Raw genomic sequence first — 7552 nt, forward strand, 5'->3', positions numbered from 1 at the left:
CGAAGAAATGCACCATATCGGCGGCGCTGAGAACTCTCGAAGAGGATGCAAATGCCCGCACTCTTGATCACCAAATCACTGTAAAATGTAGTCTTGCTAATGAAATAAAAAGTTTGCTTATTTGCTGATCAATATATAGCCTATAGGTAAATGTCTGCACTTATCTTTCTTATTAGTGCTGAATGACTTAAACTGTCTAAAAAAAAAAAAAAAAACATTGATCAGTGCTTTTTACTTTTTAAGTAGGCTACTTTAAAAATTAATTACATTTGTACTTTTAAGGTTAATTTGAAAATGAATAGGCCTAATTATAATTTTACTGAAGTCATATTTTATTGGGGTATCCGTACTTTTACTCAAGTTCTTGATTTGTGTACTTCATCCACCACTCCACTGAAAAAAACCTGGATTATTGTAGTACCGGTAACTACTGTATATGACTGTTCATTAGTAGTAACTTCAAAGTTATTTTTCTTGAACCTTAATTAGTAGATAATTAATAGTAGTTCTTCAGGATATATGACATAATTCATTAGTTATTGATTAACTAACTGATACTTAACACCATCATAAAATTCTGTTACATACTGATTAGTTAACACATCTTCCTTAGTAGTTAACAGTAGTGAAGAAGTAGTTAATGAATAATTACCTATTAGTTCTTCAATAATTCCTTATTAGTTATGCAGTAAGTAAGATACAGTATTCTAAAGTGTTACCAAAAAAGCTTTTCATTTATACATTTCATTTATGAAACGCACATAATTTATTTATTTTCATTGTTCTGATGTGTTCTCTATGAAAACGAAAATTAATGTAAACAGAGTGTTGCTTATTTTAGAAGCTGGAGCAGTGACTGGAATCGGATCCATGAAGAGAAGGCAAGAACTGTTAATAAACAGGGTTGATGGATAAAACAAGACTTGGTATTGCTTAACATCAGTAGCATCACTATTAAGGGGATAGTGCATCCCCAAATTAATATTTTTGTCATCATTTACTCACCTTCATGTTTTTACAGACCTGGGGCCCGTTCTTCGTACGTCGCTAACTCAGTTAGCTGGATTTGATTGTTGGCGATTTGGCATGATCTTGGATCGTTTGGTTCTTCGACGCTCATCCTGGGGCCTGTACCATGAAGGTAGCTGAACAAACTCGGGGTTACAGGATTAGTTTTGAGTTGACAAAACCAAACCGATGCAATCAGGCTTTATTGGTACCATGATGCAGCTCATCAACTTTCTCTGTCAACTCAGGCTTTGATCCTTAAGCTATGATTACTCCACGCGCGCGTGCACATAAAAGAGTGACATCGACACTGAACAACCAATCGCGGGTAGAGCAAGAGTGTACTAAAATGAGGGCCAGTCATTAATCTGTTTGAAATCATATTACAGACATTAATATATTCATATGTATATGTGATATTTAATTCACTGTTGCTTTGTAGTCAGGCAGTAAGTTACTCGCCTATTGTTAGGACCCGATGGTGCTAAGGACCCTGATGCTGATGCAGTTTAGTTTGAGGTACGAGCGCTATTATTACTATATGCGCAAGACGGACCTAACGCGATGAGAACGCCAGTTCATCCGCGAGCGATAAAGAGTAATCACATGTGTGCGTGCATCAAAGAGTAGCCTAAGTTAATCTTTATTATACTGTGTTATTTACACTGTGAATGTGCGTAAATTTGTCTTTAAAGACGTGATTAACACATATGCAGTAGCACACGTGTCTGTAAGATAATCCTATTACGATCACTGTATAGACATATTTCCAGTGTTAATGTCATACGAAATACAGATTGTATTCACTTGCATATTGATGTTTTATCAGTGTGTATATTTATACTTTTATTCTTGTTTCTCTTTCTAGAACCACACTTAATTAAATAGTTCAAGTTTAAAAAATACAGTGTCCCTGTTGAAGCCAGCACACATACACACAGTCTCCCACACAGAGGTCAGTATGCAGCAGACAGAACACCAAACATAACCTGCTTTACAACAGTTATGCTTTATATTGGCCTATTTTTATTTATTAGGGTGGAGGAAATGATGAAGACACTCTGTCTGTGTGTTCTCAGACAGTTGCTGATGTGAATGCACTGGGCTTTTTCTTATGGCAAACATTTGAATGTGTGGCATAAAAAAGGGACTGGCCCTTACACATCTCTTTTATTGTAGGATTTTTCACAACCTGCCCCAGAAACTGAGGCCTCTACCTCAATGGCCTTCAGAAGAAAGGTGAACAAGGTAACGAAGGTCGTCGAGGCAGCCCTTGTTCCTCTACGAGAACACGGGGTTTGCATCCTGAATTATCTCGACGACTGGCTGATCCTAGCTCACTCTTGAGATCAGGTTTGCGAACACAGGGACCTAGTGCTCTGGCACCTAGCTCGTCTGGGCCTTCAGGTCAACTGGGAGAAGAGCAAACTCTGCCCCGTGCAGAGGATCTCTTTTCTCGGTATGGAGATCGACTCGGTCGCCATGTGTGCGCAGCTTATGAGCGAGCGTGCGCAGTCACTGCTGACTTGCCTAGAGCATGTGTGCATATGTGCCCAAGGTTCCCACCACTCCCTTTCAAGACCAGGTGGTGAACCTGCAAGCGCTGCCCTTGGAGGAGGCAGACCCAGCCTTGGCACTGCTCTGTCCAGTACGCGCCCTCCGTGCTTACGTGGACAGAACGCAGTGTTTCAGGACCTCAGATCAGCTCTTTGTCTGTCATGGTGGGAAGCTGAAGGGAAAGGCTCTCTTCAAGCAAAGGTTGTCTCACTGGATAGTGGACGCCATTGCTTTGGCATACCAGCAGCAAGGTCGACCATGCCCCCTTGGTGTGACAGCCCACTCCACTCGGAGTGTGGCATCCTCTTGGGCTCTAGCGCATGGCGCCTCGCTAACAGACATCTGCAGAGCTGCAGGCTGGGCGACACCTAACACATTCGCGAGATTCTACAATCTCTGAGTGGAGCCAGTTTCTTCTCATGTACTCGGTTCAACTAGCCGGTACTAGATTCTGCTCAGGTGTCTTCGCTTGTTCGCCATTCCTCTCTACGGATGGGATACGTGCTATATTTCCTCAGGTGAGCCTAATAAGCCCTGAGTCTCCTCCAGCACTGTCGACGTCAACGCCGGAGTTATGCCACCGGCAGCTTTCGCGCTTGGCTAGGTGCCTCCATGTGCATGGTTCCCCCTCTGGGCGACCCCCACATGTGTATTTCCACTGTAAGCCTCTCTGAGCATGTGTCTTTCCCTTGGCAAGCCACCTTGTAGCCCTTCGGGGTCATATGTGTATACATGTGTATTCCCCTTTCGGGTTGGGCATAATTGCATATTTCCAATGAGATATGCTTCCCAGTGTACCTTGGTATTCCTGTGTTAAGTAGGAGTCCTTCGTCCGTGCCAGACGTGCCACTGGAAGACAGACGAGGTGGCGTGATTAGACTAGGGACCCCATTCGTCGTCATCCGACGTAACTCAGAGTGACCACGAAAGGGAACGTCTCGGTTACGTATGTAACCCTCGTTCCCTGAGTAGGGAACGGAGACGTTACGTCTCCCTGCCACTTCCGCTGTACCGCTGGAATGCCTGAGTTCAGTCTCGGCTCCTCAGCGAAGACATATCTGCATGTTGCCGGCGTACTTCCTTATATACCCCCAGGGTGGGGCTGAGATACGCTATGCAAATTCTGCAGACCCATGGCATTTCATTGCCATTGGCTCGTTTTATATACTCGAAGATGATAGGCTTTCTAAGCGAAACCCCATTCGTCGTCATCCGACGCAACGTCTCCGTTCCCTACTCAGGGAACGAGGGTTACATACGTAGCGAGACGTTTCAATGTGCTTTTATTAAGTGTAATATTGTATGGTGATTGCCTCTACATCTGCACCAGCTGGGTGGTCAAGTGTGATCGGGTCAGTTTCATCGGGGAGAAGCTGGTTTAGTGGTGTTTCTCACTCCTTTCCACTGGTGGTTATATTGTGCAGAATGGCACATGCAGCCACTATCTGTGATGCCCGCTCTGGTGACTCTTAAGGGCCGAACACAGTTGAAATGTGCCTTTAGTATGCCAAAGGTCATCTCTATCTTCACTCTGGTTTTACTGAGGGCCACATTGAAGCGGTGCTGTGGCCCTGTCTGAGGGTCATGATAGGGGGTTATTGTGTAGGTTTTTCTATCTCAGATCAAATTAACTGTTTTGTGCTGTACCAAATTTAACTTGCTTTCCTCAAAGTGCTGACACAACACAGACTCATGGAAAATTTGTGAGACAAGCACTGGAGCCAGGCCATTTGGCATCCAAACTTGATCATACGTTCATGACCACAAGTCGTCTGCAGATGAAATGTTTAGTAGATCATTGTTATATCTGTTAATGTTACTATTAATTTAAAGATTCATCTCACAGAAAATAATCATCTCACATATTCACATCATCTCTACCTGAACATTAAGGCTGTGATAGGACTTCCTATTAACATAATCTGCCTCATGTTCCCCTAGAGCAGTGGAGATTGGAGCAATAGACTGCATACATGTTGTCTGGCTAAAAACTCTTTCTTTATGAAGTGCTCGTCTAACAATTTGCGCCGCCAACTTGGCCGTCACGTGTCACTTTCACTTTCACTTTCACTTTTCACTTTTCACTTTTTCACTTTCACTTTCACTTTCACCTAAACCGGCTTCATGGTACAGGCCCCTGGACTTGCTGTCATAGCAACAGGTGCGCAAACTTAAACCTGCTCGTGAGCAGGCTTATTTCATGTTAACAGGATTAGATCCCGGCTTCATAAGCGGAGCTGAAACGGGAAGTCCAGCGCAGCGCGATAGTGCACTTTCTGAGATATATATTTTTTCTCGTGACTCGTGAGATTGTCGTTTACATTATTAATTTGTTGGAAACGCACATTTATTTTCGACTTGTCAGAGTCGGGCTTTAACTACAGCACAAACTGTTTGCATTGCCCTAAGATTATTTGCGAGTGGCCTTTACACTATTGGAGATGCGGAGAACTTAATGGAAAGTGCTGTCTGTCGTGTCATTTGGAGTTTACTTAGCGCTTTTAGGTTTAAAAAACAGTTTTAGGTTTTTTGTGGCATTTCCAAGCCACTGAAGACCCAATGTTGTAAAGCAGTGTTTTTTAAAGCAGTTATTTTTATTTTTTTTAGGCTATCATAATTTTTTATGAAGATCATGCAATCACAACCATGCCAATTACAGTATGTGTCACTCAGGCTTCACTAACGTGATTGGTACCAGACTATAGGCTAGACCATAGACTGCCATCAAGGCCTCAATGAAGGGGATTATGTGAACAGAAAGGGGGTTCACAATGTAAATGTGCAGCCCAGTTACTATTGGGATTCTTAATATTCCAGATGAATAATATTATATCAAATTAAAAAAAGGCAGTTGACTAAAATCTTCCATATCACAAATGTGAAAGCAAAATGGCTAGGATCTGTGCATTACTTACGAATTTTCAGAGATTCACATTTATGCACATTATTTGAAATTGGTAAGGAATGTTCCACAATTAAATATCAAGCTCACTGTATTACATACTTATGCTGATCCTAACAAAACTGCATTTTTTCATAGGTGATTATGACATGTTCCTGCCTGCAGACAGGTGTTTTATGACCCCATTCCCTGACCCAAACCAGTTACAATGCAGCTCTAGCCAGGACAAGGGCACACAATGAAATGAACTTTGGTTAAAGGGAAGATTTCAGTGTCTGAAAAGTCTGAGGGGTTGCACTCCTGACAGGGCCTGTGACATTGTTGCATGTGCCATATTACACAACATTGTCAAAAAAAAAAAAAAAAAAACACTTTTCATTAAATGTTTAATAAAAGACAAATATACTTAGTTCCTTGAGTTTTATTTCAATTGTTCTTTGTAAAGAAAAGCCAGTGGTCAAGTGCCTGCAACAAGAGATATTAGACACATGCCTCATGCAACAAATAAAAAGGAAAAGTTGGCTATACACTGCCCACCTGTAGGCTTATGTCTCCTCTGTCTGTGCAGACTTCTGTAGATATGGAATCCTGCAACTTATATTGCAGCCATAAAGCATACAAGTATAAATTAAGTAAAGTTATTTATGCACTTGCATAGGCTAGTTCATCCATATGACAGTTATCTGAGAGGGTTTATTCACTGTCCAGTGCAATGGAAACAAATGGACATTACAAAGTCTCATACTTTCTTTCCTTTGGAAAGTTAGAAAATGTCCACTTACTGCACATATTTCAGCCACCACTTTCTTGGGAACAGATACAAGTGTTGGTGTATTATGTAAAAGTGCACAAAAGAGGAAAACACAATGTCATTACAATGAACTACACTCGGGAAAAATGTGATCAATAACTCATGGCAAAATATTTTTACATTAACATAAGTTTATCAGTTTTCACTTTCACAAGTCAAAGCAATTCATCATTACTCAAGATTCAACAGTTGAAATGACTATACGGCCTTAATTTAATGCAGCAAAAATGATTTTACAGTGTAGGCTACTAAGATCTTTTCTTCTTTTTTTTCTCAGCCTTTTTCTTGGTTGCTTTTATAAACAGACAACCATTTATTTAACAGTGTCTTTCATAAAAGAGACTATAATATAACTAAAAATTACCATTATGTAGAATATTTTTGTACTTCACTTTTATTTTTTCCCATGTTCTAGTGTGGTGACTCTGACATTACAATGAACAAAGTAATTATGCAATTATTAAAATACAAAATTAAAGGCTATTAAGTGATAAAAACATCTAACATGGCCACTTATAATGGATTTAAATTGTCTGCTATTTTTTGCCAGCCCTCTCTCCTGGCTTTTGCACATTTTGAGGTGTTCCCTGGCGTTTTGATTAAACATTAAAATTCCGAATAAACTTCGACTATTAGTTCTTGCTCTGCTGAGGAGAAAAACTGAGCCCGCTCTTTGGCCACGCTAAACAGCCAATAGCAGCGTTGCTGACCAATGTTTCTACTATCGATACATATCCCCTTTTAACCAGCTATACTAATCATATCCGGCAAGTGTTTTCGAATAACCTAATTAGCCAGATCATGATTAGCACAATGATATCATCTTGGATGTCTCATTTGATCGCGGATGTTTTAAGCAACCTACGAAGAACGGGCCCCTGGATGACCTTCTTTTGTGGAACCCAAAAGAAGATATAAGGGTCAATAAGGGTCATTGAAGTTCAGCTACTAAAATATAGGCTACATCTCTGTAAAGCTGTTTTGAAACTATAAGTACTGTGAAATGTTCTTTTTAAACAAAGAAACATGACTTGACAATCATTTTAATTACTACGCACTTTGTAGAACCATTTGCCCTGCAGGCCAAATGGAGATGATCCAAACTGAACTGGGGTGAGTTTCCCTAAATGCATTGTTATTATGGTCGCAAGTTCCATCATTATCAGCACAGTTCAACGAGTTTGTTTTTCCTGAAAACCATAGTTCAAATGAACATTCACAAGCAGCATCACAAAGTTGTGTGGTTGGAACGACAGCTCTCGCCCTGTGGTTAG

The sequence above is a fragment of the Abramis brama genome (genome assembly GCF_963993115.1).
Source record: "Abramis brama genome assembly, chromosome: 12".
NCBI classification, from domain to species: Eukaryota; Metazoa; Chordata; class Actinopteri; order Cypriniformes; family Leuciscidae; genus Abramis; species Abramis brama.